At 45.8% G+C, this 22,083-nt stretch overlaps 1 protein-coding gene and 1 pseudogene across 4 annotated transcripts in view; both read right to left on the bottom strand.

Moving 5' to 3' along the window:
* Positions 1-22,083, bottom strand: part of DENND2B (DENN domain containing 2B) — a 173,296-nt gene that overhangs the window by 82,265 nt on the left and 68,948 nt on the right. For 3 of the 4 annotated variants that reach the window (XM_054724618.1, XM_008151058.3, XM_054724619.1), the window contains one exon: positions 21,733-21,821. The gene's annotated coding sequence lies outside the window, so the exon portion shown is untranslated. Of the gene's footprint in view, positions 1-21,033; positions 21,609-21,732; positions 21,822-22,083 lie in introns of those variants that run through there. The other variant, XM_008151060.3, reaches the window with a different exon arrangement.
* LOC103294644 (40S ribosomal protein S15a-like) lies at positions 14,239-14,625 on the bottom strand (annotated as a pseudogene).

A 22,083-nucleotide genomic window follows, 5' to 3' on the forward strand; every position in this document is an offset into this window, starting at 1 on the left:
AAATAATAATGATGATAAATAAAACTCATAAAAGCATGTAAGCCTGTGGGTCAGTCACTCCCTTCAACATAGGTGCTTGGCAAGATAGTGAGAAAACATCCCACTCCCAGACTTCACTGGGCACCCACTCTGTTTGCCTTGGATTCATGGATATTCTGTTATTAAGCCAGGTTGCCCTTCTTCTCTCTCAGCTCCACTTTAACCTCTTTTTCTTCAATGATGATCATCCTAAAAGTATTATTTCAGGAGATATCTTAGGAAGAGGAATTTTCATCTCAAGTTTTCATTTCTGGCTCATCCACAAGTCCATGACTTTAGCTCAAAGTTCTTCAAAACTATGAAACCTACAATATGCTTATTTCCTATAGGCATGATGACAATGACCCAGGAGAGAGATGAGAGAGAGAGAGAGAGAGAGAGAGAGAGAGAGAGAGATACACAGGGTGGGGCAAAATAGGTTTATAGTTATTTGTATGTAAAATAATACAATAATTAATAAATACTAATACAAGTACTCACAAGGTGCATGTGCCATCTCCTGCCCTAACATACACCAGGCTCTCCCTGACAGCTCTCTCTGCATCCTAGCAACTTCAGTACCTATGTGTATGGATCCACTCAAAACTCATGATTGATTCCCTGATTTCAATGTTACTTTAGTAATTACCCTCCTATGGACAAACGTTGGACCTTGTCACTGCCTAAGACTACGCATCTCAATTTTGTCCTACAAAACCCTATACCCTGACCACAATTTCCCTTCCTACCTATCTCTTGACCTTCTTACTACCCAATAGCTGCTCTTTGACCTTGGCCAAGTCTCTCTTCCCTAGTTTACATCAGCCACCACCTTTCTGTCCTTCCAGGCGAGAATCCATGATCCATCACACCCTCAAATCCCTATCCCCTTTCTCCTTCCACTGTACCTGCTTGTAAAGCCCTCACTCTGGATCAATTCAAGCATCAGTATACATTGTTCCCAGTGAAAGCAACTAAAAATTGCTCGTCAGAAATCAACATGCCTAAGACATGTCTGAAAGATCTTTTGGAGATACATTCTGAAGTATTTATGGATGAAATGGTATGATGCCTTTTTTGCTTCAAAAAATGCAGTTGTGGGGGGGCGGGAGGGGGGTAGTGGACAAGATAAAGATAAAACAAGCTAGTCCATGTGTTGATAATAGTTGAGGCTGGATGATGTATATATGGGTGTTCATCTTCTATTCTGTCTATTTTTCTGTATGCTTGACATCTTCCATAATAAAAAAATTTAAAAATTAAAACCACTTAAGTGAAAGATTAATGGGGAAGAGTGCCAAAGGTCACCCACAAATTATCTGCTAGTTATAAAATGAAAACTATAATTTTACAACGGAGAAATTTGGCTGACCCTACCTTAAGTAGTAACCAAATTTAGCATCAGTAATAGTGAGAAAACCAAACATTATGTGCCTCTGATCTGCTGCATTATTCATAAAGGGTTTTTGTCCCCTCAAAAATGTTTAAATCTAAATCTAATCAAGCCTCTATATCTAGTTTACAGTTTACAGAAAATACCACATTTTGGGAAGCACCTCTGTTGGTGAGAGAGAAAGAGCCTAAACAATACTCAATACTCCAAAGAAACAATGAGATAAATCCACAACACTGCAAATAAATTTATGTTAAAATTTTTAAGAAAAAGGAACGCCTAAAACTGAACTCATCATCTCCCTTGTCACCCCTAATAAAACACTTTCTTCCCTGTACTTTTTCCACTAAGTCACCCGAGTTCCCTGACTTTTCATTCTCCTTATTCTGGTTCAATCCATCACCAAGTCCTGCAAATTCTACCTCCTTAATGTCTCAGAGTCACCTTCTCCATTCCCCTGCCACTCTTAACTCAGATTGTATTATTGATTGCTTGACTTACTACAATAATCTCCTAAAAACCATCTCCTTTTCCTACTTTTACTTTCTTCAGATCTGCTCTCTACGCTTCAGCCAAAGTGATCTTGCAACTGTAACCACATCGCTCCAGTGCTCAAATTCCTTTAGCAGCTCCTTTGCTCACAGCGGTGCTTCCCAAAATGTGGTGAGGAACTGCAAGGCAGGCACTTCACATCCCACTGCACAGCATTGAATGGCATGCAATCGCAAGGTGATCGAGTCATTCACTTTGTAATTCTTTCAAACCTTCTTGCTAGATTAAGAAGAAAGTCTCCACTTGCTGCTGTCCTTAACACTTGATAGTCTCTTAAGAGAGAGAAGACTTTCATAGGCAGTAGTATCTAGCTAAAATTTTAACGCATTTTTTGTTTTCACTGTATTTATTTTAAAAGTGATCTTCTGTGCATAGTAAATAGTATTGATTTTTCCACTTTAAGAAAGTAAGAAAATGTTTCCTTTTAAAATAAATCTAAGCTTGAAAGTGAGCTGATTTAAACATCATATAAATAATAGTTCAGGTATCAAGAGGCCATAGTAATACTGTGAAGATGGTAAGCAATGAATTAAGTTCGCGGGGAAATTCAGGTTTCTCTGTATGAGTGTGGTGATTTCAAAACAAATTTGCAAACTGCTTGCTATTCCTGTCCTTGAACCAGATGGCCTGTGACTACCTCAAGGAATAGAAGGCGACTATGTGAGGGCACCTGACTTCCAAGACAAGGTTAGATTAAGGCCATGCAACCTCTGCCAGTCTAAGTGGGCTGGCTTTCAGGTCCTGAGCCACCTGGTAAGAAATCTAGCTGCCCCTGGGGCTGCCATGCCGGAGGGACCACAGAGAGTAACAACGGAGGTTGGGGGAAGGGGGGGGAAGCGAAAGGGATAGAGCTGAGGAGGCCCAGCTGCTTGACTTTTCCCAGCGTGGGCTCCGCACACGGGTGAGCGAGTCTTCTGCTGATTCCAGCCCCAGCCACCCTCTCACTACAACTGCAGGAGAAGACCCCAAGCGAGACCCCCAAAACCATGAGAGGTAATAATAAAAATCACTGCTCTTTAAACAGCCACTATGTCTAGGGATGGGGTGGTATGCAGAACACTGGCAGCTAGGGCCCAGAGACAGGTCTCGTGCAGCTATGGGCCGTAACTCTGCACATACTGCTTCACTCCTGTCTTTGCACATGCCAATCCCTTGACCTGGCATGCCCCTCCTTGCCTTGTCCACTTAAAAAAATAAAAGAAATCTATTCCTCTTTCAAAATCTGAATTGGTACCATGTCCTCCGTGAAACCTTGCCCTCACCTTCCTCACTCTCTTGCCATCAGTAACTGGATTAGTGCTTTCCTCCCAGCATCACTTGTATGGCAGCATAAATCACACTACAGTGTACTCACCTTGTATATGTCTTGTCCACTAAACTATTAAATGCTTTAAGGGTAGGGATTGTATGTCTGTATGCAGCTGGTCACAAGGGGCCTAATGAATGTTTGCTGATCTGAAGTAGTTTCCCCTTCTGCTTCCTTATTTAGTCTATTTCTACTGAAAACATTTCGGTCTAAACTCCTGGCTGACAGGAACAGCAATGATGTCAGTCAATGCTACTCTCCTCGTCCCTAACTTTGGGTTCAAGGATTTTACTTAATCTGACCCTTGAGTAAGGCTTTCTTTTCCAGTTCACAACCCATAGGAGCAGCAACCCTAAGCTGAACCAACACTAAAAGCTGACTTTTTATTTATTATTTTATTATTTTTTTAATATATTTTTTTATTGATTTCAGAGCGGAAGGGAGAGGGAGAGAGAGATAGAAACATCAATGATGAGAGAGAATTATCAATTGGCTCCCTCCTGCACACCCCCTACTGGGGATCGAGCCCGCAACCCAGGCATGTGCCCTGACTGGGAATCAAGTCCGCAGGCCAACGCTCTGTCCACTGAGACAAACCAACCAGGGCAAAGCTGACTTTTAAAATACAATTAGGTGGGAACTACTAGTTCAGTATCTGGGATATAAGTGAGTCCCAACAAATATTATTTCTCTTCCTTCTCTCACTTCAAAAAATCTTTCTTAATTTATCTTCTAAACAGATTAAGAAATTTCTCCGCACTTCTTCCTGCTGCTCCCCTCCCACAGAATCACACCTTCCTGGGTCTTAACATCCCTTCAGACCTTGGCCCTTGACTCTCCTCAGCACCAAACCATGCATCTTCAACATGCAATTGCCTCCCTGTTCCCACTGCACCAAACCAGGTCTAACCTGAGAGAGAGGTTTTTCTGTCACAATATCTAGGTCTAGTGCATCAAAATGAAGCTTTTCAGAAGGGGGGGGTGATGCAATTCTCCCCAAACATTAAGAAAAGGAATCTGACCCTGGCCATTGGGGCTCGGTTGGGCATCATCCTGTGCACTGAAAGGTAACGGGTTCAATTCCCAGTCAGGGCACATGCCCAGGTTTCAGACTCCATCCTTTCCTGGGTGTGCAGGAGGCAGCAGAACAATGTTTCTCTCCAATCAATGTTTCTCTCTCTCCCTCTCCCTTCCTCTCTCTCTAAAAATCAATTAAAATATTTTTTTAAAACAAAGAAAAGGAATCTGGCTGTATTGTATAAGAATAACAGAAAAGAAGAAACAGGATTGGGAATCAGGTGCAATTTCTTCATCTGCCTCTCTCACTAAAGGCTTTTTTGGTAAACTGAGTCAGTAATGTTCCTCTAAAAAGCTGCAAAAAATGTTTTTAATGGTTATGATATATACTAAATGGGAAGTATAATAATTTGAATATAGATAGCCTCACTCACTAAAAACACTAAAGTGGACAAGTTTATAAATCTTATGTAAGAAGCAAATTAATAGGAGAAAGGTTATTTTGGTTTTTATCAATTATAAAGTTATAGGTTAATGTAAAAATTAAAACCATAAAAAATGAATTATTTTTGTAATTCTGATGAATAAATAAAAAATTTAAAAATATGACATAAAATCCAACTCAACAGCCATAGGGTTGGGGAGCCATTAAGTTCAATATCATATATTTGCCTCCATAAACATTTCAAACATGTGAAAGGCAAATAATTAGCATAAACAAAGTCAAAAAATAAAGAGAAAAAAACTGGGGAGAAAAAAATCAGCAACATATAAGACAAAGAGTTCTAATGTAAGATGTATGTAAAAGTCCTCACAAATCTACAGGAAAAAATACCGACCAAACAGAAAAATGAACAAAATATTTGAACAGAAAATTCACATAAAAATAAATAGAACTTCCAGTGAGCATAAAGGATATTCAGTTTCACTAATAAAGAAATCCTAAATAAAGTAACAATAGTAAATCCTTTTTCACCTATCAGATTGGCAAAGAGGAGTAACACCCTCGTTGCCAAGGGCGTGGTAGAAACAGGCACCTTTATATACTGTGGATGAGAATTCGTTGATGCAACTGCTTTGGAAGGCAGTTTGGCAATATTTATTAACATTTTAAGTGAGCATAATACCCTTTGATTAGCAAACCTTCCCTTCTAGGAATTTTGCCCAAGGTAATACAAGTATTAGAACACTTGGGAAAAGATGGCTGTGTACTGCCGCTTATTGTAGCACTGATTATAAAAAAATTTGGAAACTACTCAAATGTCCATCAATAGGGCTTGATTAAAGTATGATACATCCATCTGAAGAAACACAATGCTGCCATTGAAAGTAACATACCGACATGGAGAAATAGCCTAGGTAAATTATCAAGTGAAAAACTTTACAGTAAAGGTATAATCATTTTTATTCATTTTATGTGGTAGAAAAGATATAAAATTTGCTGTTTAAAGCATTTTTAAGTTCACAATTCAGTGGCATTCACAATGTTGTGCAACCATCACCACTATTTCCAAAACTTTTTCATCACCCCAAAACAGAAACCCTATAACCATTAAGCAATAAGTTCCCATTCTCCTCTCTCCCTAAGCTCCTAGTGACCTCTAATCTACTTTGTGTCTTTATAAATTTGCCCATTGTAGCTATTTCATATAAGCAGAATCACACAATATTTATCCTTTTGTGTCTGGCTTATTTCACTTAAGACAATGATTTCAAGGTTCATCCACATTATAGCAGGTATAAGACCTTCATCCCTTTTTAAGGCTGAATAATACTGTACATACCACATTTTGTTTATTCATTCATCTGTGGGTGAACATAGGTTGTTTCCACCTTGGCTACTGAGAATAATGCTGCTGTGAACACTGGCATACAAGTTAGTATCTGAGTCGCTGTTTTCCATTATTTTGGGTTTACACCTAGATAAGTGGAATTGCTGGGCCATATGGTCAGTTTTAGCTTTTTGAGGAGCCAAAAGAATGTGGTTCCCTAACAACTGCACCATTTACATCTCCGCCAGCAACGTATGAGGGTTCTATTGCTCCACATCCTCACCAACACTTTTTATTTTCCATTCTTCTTTTTTACAAAAATAAATTCACCCAAGATAGTTTCCTGCACACTTGCTAATCAGAAATTATAACGCATTACAGTTCTCGTGTATGCAAACAGCAAGGCCCTGAGTCAGCAGAAATGAAAAGACCTGAGCCCTGGTCCTAGCTTTGCCACCTTGGGCACTCAGTTCTCTCATCTCTAAACTCTGAGGCACCTGGGACTGGATCAGAGTTCCCAAACAATAGGAATGGGTTCCAGCGGTGCAGATATAGTGACTTCTTCAAGCCCGGGCAGCACTGGGGCTCAGTGCCACCAGCAGCCTCCTTTCACCCCAACGTGCCTTACAGAAAGGATCCCTTTCTGTGTGTGCAGGGATAGGAAAAAGACTGGGCAGTGCTAGGTCAGGTAACCCTTACTGGCCCTTTCCACACGGACACAGAACTCTATGCTTGTGCTGAACTAATGAGGCAAGCTTAAGAAGAGGAGAGAGAGCCTTAGGGGGAATCTAAGAGTCGCTGACCACAAGGAAAAATGAAGATGGTCTCCGCAAGGGGAGAAGCAAGCACAGACGAGGATTCAGGAAATGAGAATGCCAAGGAAGAGAGGGCAGCTGGTATTTATTAAGTCAAGTGTGTCACCTGAAGCCACAGGTCCTGAAGTCAACAGCAAGGGGCAGTGCCTGGAGCCATGCTGCTCTGGGAGGAGTGTCCCAAAACTCCCTGCTGGGGCAGCAGACAGGAGAAAACCTGACCTCTGTGGGAAGAGGCACTAAGGCCTGGCGAAGTGAAAGCCAAGCGAAACCCTCTCTTCCAGGTGTTCTCAGCCTATCGGCTGCCAACAGTGGACTTTGCCCTTGAGTTATACTCTGGAGCTAAAGAGATAATCTCCCAGGCATGTCTTGTGTAAACCTGGCTAATCAACAGCACACACTATGCCGAGCCTGCCTGCAGTCCCCGAATCAGTCTGCCAACCAAAAGGCTGTTCTGAAGGGCGGGGGGGGGGGGGGGGGGGGGGCGCGGGGGGGGGAGGGCTGGGGCGGGGGGGGGGGGGAGCTTATCCTGGCATAAATGTCACTTATCCTAATAGAATCAAATGCCCAGATGGGTATGTTCCAAAAAAATCAGTCAAACAGCTGTTTAGAGACAAGCACAGAGCTGGAAGCCTCATCCGGAAGGGTTATGGATATCGTGAGAAGAATCACTGTGACCGGGGCAGCAGCTCTGTTGATGTTACAGGGTAAGCCACCCAAGGGATTCTAACGTATAGACATGAAATTCTAGGTTAATGAGAGAAGGCATACCAGTTAGCATCTGGCCCTCACACCCTCATTTGAATCTCAGCTGCCGACCTTCTTAAGGAGCGGTTCCTAATAGCACATAGAAAGCTTGTGAAAGATGCAAACTCTTGGGCCGCACTTCAGAACTACTAAAACAAGCTCTCCAGGTGAGTTTGGGGAACGCTCAAGTCTGCAACCACTGCTCTGCAGCTCCTGAGAGCTCTGCAACCTGGAGTTCAGACCCCCCAGATGTCCCTTAATTTTGAGGGACTGTAATATCACAATCAATGAGATAAACAAAACGAGTTTCTCCCACCCAATTCTATCTTCCACATGGGCACATAGGTTTCTTTCCGACCAACCAAATCCAGTTTGCTTTCAGAAGAACGATTCCCCAGTTTCTAGAGGCTTCGAGTCCTTCCAGATCTGACCTTGACAAATCTTTTCAGCCTCATCCCCTAAGTCATCTGTGAGTCCAAGCTCATGGTGGGTGACCATGTATTGTCTGCTAAGTAAATCAGTGCTGAAGACAAAAACACTGTCTAAGGAATCTTTCCTAACCACATATATTTTCCTTTTGAAGCAACGTAGTTACTAAAACAGACAGGGACAGAGAAGACAGGAGCGGAGAATCCCATTTCTTACAAAAGAAATTTGTGTGTGTCTGGGATCTGTGCTAAATCTGAACTTCAATCTCACTCTGCTCTGCCCGTCACAAACTCCTGTCTAAGCCGGCTGCCTGGCCTGAACGCAGATCACACGAACACCGAGGAAGGAGCGTGTTAATTAACACCCTACACATTTTCATTTTGGAATCCCAATCCTTCACTTATAGAATCCAAACAGGATCAGTCCCATGGAAAAGAAGTATCCACCAACAGAAATTAGTCACTATTCCATTTCCAGCCAGTGAGAAGAGGTGGCCTAAACATTGCCAACAAATGTGGAGACTCTACGAGAGGCCTGTGAACTAGGAAATCATACCAGTTTGTTTACAAGTGCTAGTTTACTGACAAATTTTTTAAATTCTCCAAAAACACGCCCAGCCGGCGTGGCTCAGTGGTTAAGCGTCAACCTATGAACCAGGGGGTCACAGTTCGATTCCCAGTCACATGCCCGGATTGCAGGCTTAAAACCCAGTGTGGGCCAGGCAGGAGGCAGCCAATCAATGATTCTCTCTCATCATTGATGTTTCTGTCTCTCTCTCTCCCCTCTCCCTTTCTCTCTGAAATCAATAAAAATATTTCAAAAAAAATAGAAGTCTCCCAAAACAAAATCCATCTTTTTACCTAAAACAGGAGGAATCATAATCTAAGGCAGTGGTCAGCAAACTCATTAGTCAACAGAGCCAAATATCAACAGAACAATAATTGAAATTTCTTTTGAGAGCCAGGAAAACCGACTTCTGTGCATGGGCCACGAAGTTTCAATCGCACTGTACATTTCAATCGCACAGATATTTTGTGGAAGAGCCACACTCAAGGGGCCAAAGAGCCGCATGTGGCTCGCGAGCCGCAGTTTGCCGACCACTGATCTAAGGCATCTAACTACTTGTGAAGTGTTAAGGAGAAAGATCATCACTCTTCCTACCCAGGCAAAGCGAGGGGCTCAGGTTATCTGTTTTCAAGTCTTGACACACACACCGGCCCTCCGCTGTGTTTGGTATTGACTGGCATTCTCAATGTTGAACCAGGTACGCCTTTCAGAGACACCTGAGAACAATCTCAAAAACTCCACAAATATCCAAAGCCATCCCAGCTTCCAACGGATAGAAAAGAGAACATGGAAGTAAACAACACATAACAATTCAGGAAATAATGTTCCTTAAATATTTTAGGTAACTAAGAGGAGGTACAGTTGGCATACGGATCAGAGTGGAATCACACTGACTTAGGCTTGGACTTTCAGCGTGTTGGCCACTCCGAGTTCCTCGTCTGTAGACATCAGAACATCAACAAATTCACTCACAGGCAGTTGTGAGAATTTACTAAAATGATGCAAGTGAAAATGCCTGGTATGACACAATGCCTAGAATAGAGTAAGCACTCTACTAATGATACACCACTAACTTAAAACCCACAGAAAGTTTTAATACACATATTTGCTTGATCCCAAGAAATATGCAGAACTGAATAGTTATTCAACATCCTTTAGCTAATTAGCTGTGCGCCTATACCTTCTCCAGATCCTATTTACCCATATTTTTTTTTCTTTTCAGATAATCAAATTCAATGTTCCTCTTAGCCAACCATCTCTCTCAAATACAATATATACCCCTCATATATTGGTTCTTCAAACTCCTTACCGTGGCCAAAAGGCGCTGCCTGAACTAGCCTCCACCACCATTTTATACCCTACATTCAGGCTCCCTGTATTCTAGCAACGATGACTTTATGTTCTTAGAACAGGTCAAGCTCTCTACGACCTCGGGGGCTTTGCCTCTGCTGTTCCCTCTTCCAGGAGTGTACTTTCCCCAAAGCTGCAAATACAAGGCTTCTTTTTGTTCTTATACTTGCCGCTCCAATGTCATATTCTCAGAGAGGCTTTCTCTAAATGTCTCTGTTGAAAATAGCTTTCAAGTTCCTGTGACTCTCTTTTACGTGACCATTATTTCCTCCATAGCTCGCATCTCCATCTCCATCTCATTTCCTGGTTTCTTTACTTGTTTCCTGGCTGCTCCCCCACTGTGCTTGAAGCTCCGTGACACAAGGACGTTGCTGTCTTCGTTATCTCTACATCCCCAGCATTTATAACAGCGCCTAGAGCAAAATGGATACTCGAAAACTATGTATCGAATGAATAAATAAATTCAGTTTCAAAACAAGAGAGGCAGAGTTGGACAGCCCCCACCCCCCTTCATTTTGCAACTAACTGGTAGGCCAATGAAGATGGGTCTCAGGGAAAGGCTGTAAATTAAAAAGAGAAAAGGCTGAGGAGAAAGGAACCCCTGGGGAACACAGAAAAAGTTATCCCAACTCTCCCACTGACGAGACGTTAACTGCTGCGGGGGGCTGGGAGTAGGACACAGGTGTCGCAGTCTCCACGGCTTTCTTTTGCCGCCTCCACCAATTTTTCTCATTGTAACAAAACATACGTAACTCCGTGGTTTTCCCCCTTAGTGTCTACGCTTCCCAGGCTCAACTTTTTCCAGCAAAGCTATGAATACACTGACCTTGGGTGTTTTTCAGGTAACAAGAAATCTGGATAGCACTGGTTTTGAAACCCACCTCTGGGTTTTGAGATTGAGAGAGGAAAAAAACCACACACACACACACACACACACACACACACACACAACTTTTTATTTCCATTTAATGCGATCTAAGTAAAACAAACATTTCTAGCTATTCCTCGTTGCTGTCTTTTAAACCCGATCCCTGCCACTTCCCTTCAGGCACTTTACTCAGAGTCACCAAAACCCGCCACCCGTCTTGCCACCAGCATCCTACCCTCACTCTGGCCCGCCCAGGCGGCAGCTCAGCCATGCTGACAAACCCAGAGAGACCAGTGCTGCCCAGTCCATTTAAAAAACCAGCAACTTTTCTGGCAGTCTTGCCATTTGTGTCTGAATCCAAAGGGGTGAGTGAATCAGGGGTTAGCAGGAGGCAAAGAAAACAAGGAACTTCCGTGCACTCTTCCCTTGCTAGATTCCCAAGTCTCAATTCCCTGACCACAGCAGCTGAGTCAGTCAAGTCACAGACTGCAAACCACGGCCACTGCCAAGTTCATCTCAGCTGCCCCTCCTGCATTCAAGAGCCATACTTCTTTATAGTCGCCAGGGTCAGTCGGGTTCTTTATCTTTCCTATTGGTACCCATTTTGCCATGTGACAAATGCATACACACACGGGTTTGACCTTCTTATCCCCAGATGTTTGCAAGCGAGTACAAAGCCCCATGTGTGGTGTGTACACCGTCTGGTCGTCACCTCTTTTAATCACTCACTCTTTCAGAACACACGGTAAGTCAAAAATTGGTAACAAACTAAATAGGGTGGGAGATCCTGGCACAGCGTTGTTTCAGGAATACGTGCCTCCAATGAGGAATGTAGGGCATAATGTAAGTCACACCACAGCTGAGCTTCTGAGTGTACAGGGAGCCACCATGGAGTCTGAACTCCTGCCTGTGGGAGCCTCCAGAAGTAAAACAGAAGAAATAAAATGTCTGACCCTAATCTGCAGTGTTCAGTCTTTTCAAGCAAAAGGAACCTTAGAGTATAGACAGCCTCGTTCAAAGAGAAGATTTGTGCAGCACCTACTCCCAGGAACTCCCCATTCTGCCCTAGGCCTGCCTGGGTTCGGCAGGCCTATAAATTGGCACTGTTGATATGACCTTCCCAGGCTGTATTTCAACAAGAGATAACAACAAAGCTGAGAGCTTTGGTAGCACTCAAAGGAGATTTGAGGGACTTAAAACATGCTGCTAAGTTTGGCAGCGAAAGTTTCTGCTTCTTGCAGTTGGAGAAGGAAATCTCTTTATAACTACACTTGCAGATAAGATGCACCAAGCTATGTGTGCTGCTCATTCTCGTTAGGAACAGATTAGGACCTCCTCATCTCCATCCCCCGCACTTCTGAGCGGTCCGAGCGGTCACTGCTGGGGCTGGGAGTCAGCATGTCTCTTGGGAAGACAAAGTGCCAGGAGCTTTATGACACCACTTACTGTCTTAGCCACAACCACCTGCCGCTCTTCACACCTAGCGGTCTGTCTGAGTTTACACTCCCCTTTAGCCCAGGTCCTATCTTGCTCTTTTACACAGGGTTCTGCCATGTCCCTACTCCGGGGCCATGCAACATACATTAATCACCAGAGAGGGGCATTTCAACGAACATGCTCCTTTGGTTCACCCCGATTCCCCTCTGGTTTATATATTGCTTCACCACAACAAAGCCCCGGAGCTATGATCTAGGTACTGACTGGGGGGAGGGAGGGGGACTTACTAGCACGATTGCTCTGCTGATACGAGATATCTGCCCAAGAAATAGAGAAGGGGTGGGGAACCTTTTTTTCTGCCAAGGGCCATTTGGGTATTTGTAACATCATTCGAGAGCCATACAAAATTATCTTCTTAAAAATTAGCCTGCTTCCCCTAACCGGTTTGGCTCAGTGGATAAGAGCGTCAACCTGCGGACTCAAGGGTCCCAGGTTCGATTCCGGCCAAGGGCATGTACCTTGGTTGCGGGCACATCCCCAGTAGGGGGTGTGCAGGAGGCAGCTGATTGATGTTTCTCTCTCATAGATGTTTCTAACTCTCTATCCCTCTCCCTTCCTCTCTGTAAAAAATCAATAAAATATATATTTTTAAAAAAATTAGCCTGCTGTATTTGGTAAAACATTTAATTAACTCACCCCCAATGCCTTGGCAAGGTGAGACCAAATTATTTCTCCAGCCTTATACGGCCCACTGCTCACAAAGAGGACGGGGATATCGCCTCACACTTCTCAGCAGAACAAACCTGACAGACCAGCCACCCAGAAACAAACTCTGCTCGGCTTACAACTACAACAATTTCTTACGTTTCATTCAGCACTAGATACAAGACACTCTTCTAGGCACCTGATACTTAGGCCTCAACCCCATGCAATTATACAGAAGAGGCACTGGGGCAGGGGCAGGCTAAGGAACTTCTCCGAGGCTGCACAGCCAGTAAGTGGCAGAGCCAGAATTTGACCCCAACAGTCCAGAGCCCAGGCTCTAAACATTACGCTTTCATTGGATGACTCTTCTCCCTAGCACACGGGTTTGTCTTTGAGCACAACTGGCTCTCTCAAAACTCTAAAGGAGAGAGAGAGAGAGAGTCGGTCACAGAACACAGCAATTTTTCTCCACTGAGAGGAGGAAACAGGGATGGCCATATTTATCCCCAGAGCTGGTCTAAGTCCGTACAGCAGAACAAATATGGATTCTACACAGGTCGACCCGAGTTTTCCCAGCAGCACCAAGTGAGACCCACCTCCTTCTTACAGACCTGGTGGGCTTCCTAGCTTACTGAGGGCTGGAGCCTCTTTGCAAGCTGTTGGAGCCCAGCCCTGTGCATCTGCGAACATGTTCCCGACTCTCCAGGTCATGAGTATGAAGTAGAAATGCTTCCTTGGTCCAGCTGCTGGGTGTTTTTTTTTAAAGTTACTCAAATAGAGCTGGGAAAATTGTTGTGAACCTCACAAGCATAAACTATATATGTTGGCCAATTTCGGGAGATAAAATGTATAGAATATTATACTTAGTTTCATAGAACTTCAGGGAATCGAACTGAAAAAATAAGTCAGAATGTTGATGGAAACACTCAGTCCAAACCTCCCACTTTCTAGAAGTGGAAACTGAAGCCTAGAGAAGCCAAGTTACATCCCCAGGGTCACCCAGCAAGTCGTAGGTAGAGCTGAGACTAAAGCTCGGGTCTGCAGACTACCTGGCCAGGGCTCCTTCTCCTGCTGAAGGCAGGCAAAAAAAAAAAAAAAAATACCTGGCGGGAGAGATCTCTAACAACAGCAGCAGCTGGCATTCACTGAGAGCATATCCATGCCAGGAACCCTAGTTACACTATAAGTGCTTTATATAAATCAACTCATTTAACCCTTACAACAAACTTTTTTCTCCTGTGAGGCATTTTGTTTGCATTACATTGCTAGAAAAAGAATCCCAAGATTTTCCCTCCTGTGTGTTTTCTTCTTGCTTCTTCATGGTCCATGATGCCCGCTGAGGCTGGCAGTACAATAAAACTAAAGTGACGGGACGGAAGCAGGTTGTTCTGCCACTTTTCTAGATCTTTCAGTTGCACATCAAATCTGGGGCTGATTATTCCACACTAGTTTAACCTGCTTGTGAGGTTCACAACAATTTTCCCAGCTCTGTGGTCATCAATAACTTCAAATTCGCCAATGTAACCATGCCTCATCATCACAGTTAGAAACCGGCTGACGACTTTGGAGCACGGCCTAATGAGAGCCTGGCATTTGCCTCTCTTTTCGGCATTGTTGATACTCTTCAGAGCACCGGCCAGGACATTCATGTGTATGATTATGGTGGCATAGAAAGATGGCGAAAAGACTACAACAAACTTTTGAGACGAGTAACGATACTCCCAATTTGCAGGTGAAGACACTAAGGTTTACAGAGATTAATTCGCCAGAGGTCCACAGATAGGAAGAAGAAAAGCCACATTACGAATCTCCAGAGCTGGCTGCAAAGCCTGTGCTCTAAGCTGGGTGGGGAGGAGACATCCATGGAATTCATGGAAGTGGAGAGAGGAGCACTGGGGTGGCCTGTGTCCAGAGCACTCGGAGCAGCTGGCGAAGGGCCTCCAGTGCTGGGTTAAGGAGGACTGCAGGAGCGCCCCGGGGGCTGGCCTACAGAAAAGGGGCAGGCAAGAGGCAGTTCTAGTCTCCCCTGACCATGAAGGGTAAGCATCCTACAGGCTGACAAAGCTGAGCCTGTGAAGCTGGCTTGAGAAGGACCACCTCAGAGACACTCCCGGGGTCTTGATAGAAAGATGAAGAAAATGCAAAGTGGAAACTCCTACTACAAGAAGAATCTGATTTGACTTGCCCAGCACAGTAACCCCAACCTGATTAAGAGGTGCCAGCCTTACTCCCTTGGCAATGCTGCTTTAAGTTGGTGATGATAATGGAAAGCATTGAACATCTACTGTGTGCCAGGCTCTGGGCTGAGAGCATTACAGGTGTCATTTCATGTTGTCCTCACCACACTCCAACAAGCTAAGTACTATCACTATACCCATTTTACAGATGCCTCGCAGAAAACTGAGACTCAGAGAGATTAAATGACTTGCCCAAGGTGACAAGGTCACACAGTTAGTAAGTAGTACTGTCAGGTTCTAAATGTAGGCTTATAAGACCCCTGAGCTCCAGCTCTTAATCACTGCACCACACCAAATGTAAAAGACTCATATTAAGTGCAAATGGTTCCATCAGAGCTGCTCTAAGGCAGCACCGTACACTCACTGATTATCCAGTTGAACAAACACATCACGGGTTGATTCATTTAAAAGTAATCTGCCCTAGACGGTTTGGCTCAGTGGATAGAGCGTCGACCTGCAGACTAAAGGATCCCAGGTTCGATTCCGGTCAAGGGCACATGCAAAGCTTGTGGGCTCAATCCCCAGTGGGGAGCGTGCAGGAGGCAGTCAATCAATGATTCTCTCTCATCATTGATGTTTCTCTCTCTCTCTCCCTCTTCATTCCTCTCTGAAATTAATAAAAATGTATTAAAAAAATAAAAATAAAAAAAATAAAAGTAATCTATTACAACTCCGTTATCAGAACCCCATAAAGGTGCCCGTGTTCCAGGACACAGTGAGCGCATCAACATTCAGTTCCTTCCATGAAGCGAAGTAGTTCTAAAACCCAGGCGACTTCATAATTTTCTTTCCAATTTTCCCATTTCCCTTTTCCTATCACCCCCTCCCTCACACCCCATCTTCTGACACTCTCAAAAAAGCTTTGACACAGGCCGAGAACCCTCGCCCTCCTCATATTTCCAGTCCTTTAGTTGGCTCTCTTCCATCATTCAGACCGTGCTTTAAATGCTTTAAATCAGCCTCTGAGAGTCGGACCCTCCTTCTTTTTCCCAGCCTAAAGCATGAGAGAGTCATTAACCCTGCCACCAAAACCCAATACTTCGGCAGATCTATGGTTCTCCTCTCTTAATCACACAAAGGCCCACTCTGGGGAGGAAATAACCACAACATCTACTACAACATATATGGGCATGAGTACCACACTTGATACTTTTTTAGATCCTGCCCAGCTCTTGGCCCAGATCCTCTGTGTTCAGTGACTAAATGGGTGAAACTAAATGGGTGAACAGACCAAGACAGCACATGGGCACCAGAGATGCTGCCAAGCCCAAGAGCAAATGAACAGGAGTGTCAATCCCCATGCGAGCCACCCCCACCCACCCCGGTCTTCCCAGGATGTGTTAGAACCTACACAGCACTGTCTCCCTGAGTTCCATGGGGACAGGCCAGCCTTCTGCTCAATTGTGAAGGCCTCCTAGGTCCACCCAGGTAACCCTTTTCTATCTATCACCCCTGCCTTCCCTGAGAACTGTCTTCTCTCCAATCCTCCTCCCCAGGGCCTCTCCCTGTTCCCTTCTAGTAGTCTTCCTACTGTTCCAGATCATGATTCCCATAACCTTCCATTCATCTCATTTTTCCCAAACAGTGCTTGGGAATCTCCAGCTCACATACAAACCCCTTCAAGGGACAAGTCTCTCAGAACAAGAATCTAGATTTTTTTTAAAATGGGGTGGTTTCATAACAAGCCCTGAGGAACAGGTCAGCTCTGGTTGAGAAGGCCTCACACCCTAATTGCTTATAATTCGCCCTTTATAAGGAAAGTACAATCAACGTTCAGGCAGTTTTTACATGAGGAGAATATTGTGATAATTTCAACAGCCCTTCAACAACAGTGTATCGGAGCCAAAAAAAATAAGAGAAGAGATCTTTGGAAAAATCCTTCAATAATGTAGTCTAGACTCATTACCATCTTCCTCTCCCCTACACCTACACACACACACACACACACACACACACACACACACACACACACACACACACCAGTTTTCTAGGGCCTATGGCTAGAAACAGAGACCCCAGGTTTTTTCAATCAGACAATATTACGTGGCATGTTCCCCTAAGACAGATGTCCCCAGCATTTCCCCCCACCCACCTACCAAGACACATGTACACAGTGTCTCCTCCCAGCATAAAATAGATGCAGTCTCCCTCCCCACCCCCAGAAGAAGGCACTAATTCGATTTTTCCCACAGGCTTTGGAGAAAAATCCCTGCAGACTATGCCAGATGGTCTTTTTTTCTTTCTTTCTTTCTTTCATGCCCTCCTGGCCCCTTCTCCACTTTCCATGGTTCCTCTAACTCAAAGAACTCAATTATCTGGGAGCCGATTTCCCCTCCCCCTCCCACCAGCCTGCCCTAAACATCCTCTCCTCCCAGCCAGTGCAGAGCACAGAAGGGAGGCCAATCCAGAGCTCTGCAGGGATGCTGCCTGGCCTCCTGAGGGCTCAGATACATGTTCCCTTTGCTTGGCTGCCTCAGAAAACTCTCTGGGGCCCCACATTGGACATTAGGAGTCTCTCAGGGAACAGCTAAGAGAAGCTACAGGAAGACATGCTCTTCAGTCCCTCAGTCCCACCAGCGTGCAGGGAGGTGCTTTGGGAGGCTCCCACCTCCCTCAGGTGCAGGCAGAACTCCTCAAAACAGTTCTTAGAATCGGAGCGGGTGGAGAATGGAGCACAGCCTCTCTTAGTTCCAGGCCAGCCCCGTGGCTAGGATATTTGCAGTCTGGGGTGCCCCTCCAAACTGTGCACCCAAGCCCTTCATTCCAGGGACAGGAGCAGAGCCAGCAGAGTTAAGGATGCTCTTGGCCTGTCCTCCAAGGTATTTCAACTTCCTTGGGTAACTGACCATTCTCACATTCTCATTTTAGAGAGGAGGGAGCCCAGGGGGGAGTTGAGGAAGGGGAAGAGAGTGAGAACAGGAATGCTCCTTAAGGAAGATGGAGGGATCCAACTTGTGACCCAGCTCTGGGAAGCTGGACTGACGAGGCGTGGGCACAGCTGGAGCCCCGGTCTAAGCTGGGGACAAGTTCTCCTGCAGGCCTCAGAAGCTGCGGTGCCGGGATCCACCTGGAAACAGGGCTCTACTGCTTTTTAAAAACAAAAAAATCTGCCTACTCTGGGTCTTTTCGGGGGCTTCTTCCCAGACACCACTCCAGGGCATGGCTGGCAGGGTTCTTGGTCTGACAACAAAAGCTGAGGCCCCCGTGGGTGCCCGGCCCCTCCCTGTATTCCCACCTAGTATACCATGATCCCTACAGATTCCCAAGGACAGATCTGGGATGCCCTGGCTGGCATCTCCCCTCCCCTTCAATTCTGTTCCTTGGCACAGCCCCACGGCATATCAAGTATCTCTGCCCTTGGAATTCCCACTTCCTTGTTTCTTTCTTTCTTTCTTGTTTCCCTCTAAGCTGTAGCCACACAAGTTCCTGAAAGGGCTGCCCAGCCCCCAGGGGCCTTCCAGAGCAGGAAGTCTTCCTGCCAGTTAGAGGCCTGCCTTTCAAAGGAGAGAGGAGAGCAGAGGAGAGAGGCCTCCCTGCCCTCACAACACAGTCTCCCCAGCAGAACCCAGCAGATGAGGGAAGCAGCCCTGGCAAGCAGTAGCCTCTCCTCCAGCTGCTGGCATCGATGACAGCATACCCGCCAGGTAGCCGTGGGACACTGGGAAAGCCAGGGGTCTCTTGGAATCCCCCTCCTCGGTACTAAAACAAGTCAAGTGACCTAAGGAAAGGGTCATCTCTGAAGGTCATTCATGAGGCTCAAAGTCTACAGTGAACACCACTCTTTCTCAACTTCCCAACCCAAGAAAGCACTGTATTTTTCCTTTAACATCTTAAAGAAGTCTTCTAAGGTTTTTCTCATCTTTATTTATAAATGCAGAAGAAAAGGGGGGGCACTTGATAAGTGGGGAGACCAGAGCAGAGAGGCAGTGACTTTCCAGAAGAGAGTTGGGCCGTCCTTCCAATTTCAACTCATCTTACACTGTATAGGACTTGACTTGTTTAAAATTACGTTCATGGAAATTATCTCATTTGTTCCCCCCCAACAATCCTGAGAAACAGTTTTATCATTATTTCCATCCCACAGCTAATAAATCTGAAGTCAGTGAGGTCGAGGGATTTGCCCGTGTCCACCTTGAGAACCTGGCCATGGACTCAAGTCTCCTAACCCTAGATCCATTAATTGTCTGCAACATCCAAAGAAAGATCATCTGCTAGCATCTTCCCACGTGTGGGGCGACAGAATTGAGGGGCCCCAGCCATAAACCACACGAGCGGAGGAGAAGTGAGATCCTGGGTCTGCCCTGCCCACCGAAGGGCCCCCCTGCTCCACAGGCTCCAACTCATACGCTCCACTTTCATCCCAACCAACAGCATTATCCCCCTCCCCCAGGACAACACATTTCAACCAAGCAGGAGACCCCTGAAGTGTAGTAAAAAGAGGCCTCATTTTAGAAGTGGCCCATCTGAGGTCCAGGGCCACTGACTTCGCCCTTGTGGGCCCTCGGGCCACAACATTCATGCACACACGTCCACATTCAGGGAGCCCACAATGGGGATGGCCAGCGCTTGCATTGGCAAGCTGACCCGGAATGAATCAGAAGGCCCCCTCATTGTTTGCCAGAATACAAAAGACATTCTGTTCAGAAAGTTCAAGAAAAAACGAAGAGCCAGGACAGCAGCTGTTCCTTCATCCCACGGAGAAACCAAAGTCGCCTGAGGTCCAGGAGTGTAAGACACAGCACGGCTGCGGCGGAAGCACATCCTCTGACGGGTCTCCACTGCAGGGAGTGCCCACTGCACTAGTCCTCCTAATAAGACCACGGACAACCTAGCCACCCCTTCACCTGTGCAAGTGCCTTTCTGCATGTGTCGCCTCTCCTAGGCCACACTGCGCTCCCCACACAACCCTCCGCTAGGTCAGAACAAGTTTTACCAAAACGGAGGACAAACAGTAGGAGCTCACTGCGTGCCCTGAGATCTGGTTAAAATATTAACCCTGGGGATCCGTCGACACAACCCCAGCACCTCATGTCTCCTCTGGCAGCCTCGCTCCTACCAGCTGCCGCTGAGAGCTCACTCTGAAATATCTGGTTAAGAAACCTCTTTGTAGACCCTCCAACCCCAAGACCCGTCCCCTAGTCCCCTTCCCACCCCAACAGATCTTTAAGGAAAGCCTGTGATGGACCTTATTAATGAGGGAGGACAGCTTGCTTCTTACTGAGCTACCTGAGAGAGACAGGCAGACAGGCAGACACACAGACACACACCGACCCCAGTTTAGATCCCTAAGACAGTCCCTCTGTCCTAATAAGTGCTCCACAGAGACTTGCAACTCACCACAGGCTCCTAGCTTGAGTTAATTAGCTTTTTTTTTTTTTTTTCATTACAGGTCAGACACAGCAGCATCAAGAGACAAAACAGTCAGTGTTCACAGAACAAACAGAGCCACTCAAAAGACACTGGAGTTTCCATGTAAGAACTATAAACACAATGCTGGAGTGATGAAAACTCACTTTTTCTATATAAGATTCTTCCTGTAAAATATCCTCAGCCTTTGTTCTAAATAAAAGTAAGATGATTTCTCTAGTGAAGTCTAAACACTTCAGGTTCAGCAAGAGTGAGATCAGCTAGACTTGCAAAGTCAAGAAAATTGGCTGTATCCCTCCTCCTTGAGCTAATAGAATCCAACTGTTGGAGCATGACATCATTCCTGAGCCCCCAACCCCGAGCAGAGAGCACAGACACTCGCCTGCCTCCCGGCAAGCAGCCCAAGACCATGGTCAGGACAGGAGGAAAACAGTCCCAGCCCAGAGCGGACCTTACCTGGAAGTCCCGGTGCTTTCCTGCCCACTCCATTCTCGGCAGAGTCTGGCTCACACCGCAGTCTGTCCGGGAGCCCAGGGCCCCCAAATCCACTCACTTGAGCTCTGATACCTGCTGCGAGCTTCCCACAGCGCCTTCCTCTGACCTTTCGTGGCGCTCCTTCCAGCCAAATGAGCAGAGCACTGCTAGCCGGCCAGGCCAGTTGTCATGGAGACCCTGTTCTCGCCAGCACTCACTTGCTGTGCTCTCTCTCTCCCTCTCTCCCTCTCTCTCTCTCCCCCTCTCACTCTCTAGCTCTGGGAGGCTTCCATGAAACAGCACTGTCTTTTGATCAGCTCGGTTTTTGCACGCATTCCACTCCTCCTACCTCCCGTCCAGTCAAACAAGGCTCTGGGCTGCTCCTGGGAACTTGCTTAAACAGCTCAGAGGGGAGAAGGGAGAAGACAGTGAGTGGACTTGTTTTCCTCCCCTCTAGTGTCTCATTTTTTATAACTTGGAAGAATCCTGGCCCAGGGGGGTGGGAGGGTAGCTGGAGCACTTGGAGGGGAAGCAAGCCCTTCCTCTGGGTCCTGGATACGGGCAGGAGGACCCAGTTGCATTGCCTTGACTTGTTTGTGCACTTGGGATTTTCCGGGCAGCAGCTGAGGCGGAAATGCATTCACATCCCAGGAGCTCGCCTGGACTGGCCTCTCTGCTTACCTTGCTGCCTGCCCAGGTCGTGGCGATGGTTTTAACCAGTGCAGGGCCTCATGGTACTAGTGCTGGTGCCCAAGCAGTCTCTCATCTTCCTGCAATGGAGAGGAAAGACACTAGGTCAGGACCAGTGAGAGTCCTGGGGAAGTCCAGAGTCGTAGCCCAAGCAACAAAGGTGATACATCCTCATCTCTCTTCCCTGCTCTGGGCCTGCAGCTACAGCTCAGGCTTCCTGTGAGCTGCTGTCATGGCCAGTAATAGTATCACTTCTGTCCAGGAGGGAGCACAGTGCCTAGGACACAGCAGGCCCTCTAAGTTTAACCCCCTGTGGGCATTTATGCTTTGTAACCTTCTTTT

Source organism: Eptesicus fuscus, chromosome 13, assembly GCF_027574615.1.
Source record: "Eptesicus fuscus isolate TK198812 chromosome 13, DD_ASM_mEF_20220401, whole genome shotgun sequence".
In the NCBI taxonomy this organism is placed as follows: domain Eukaryota; kingdom Metazoa; phylum Chordata; class Mammalia; order Chiroptera; family Vespertilionidae; genus Eptesicus; species Eptesicus fuscus.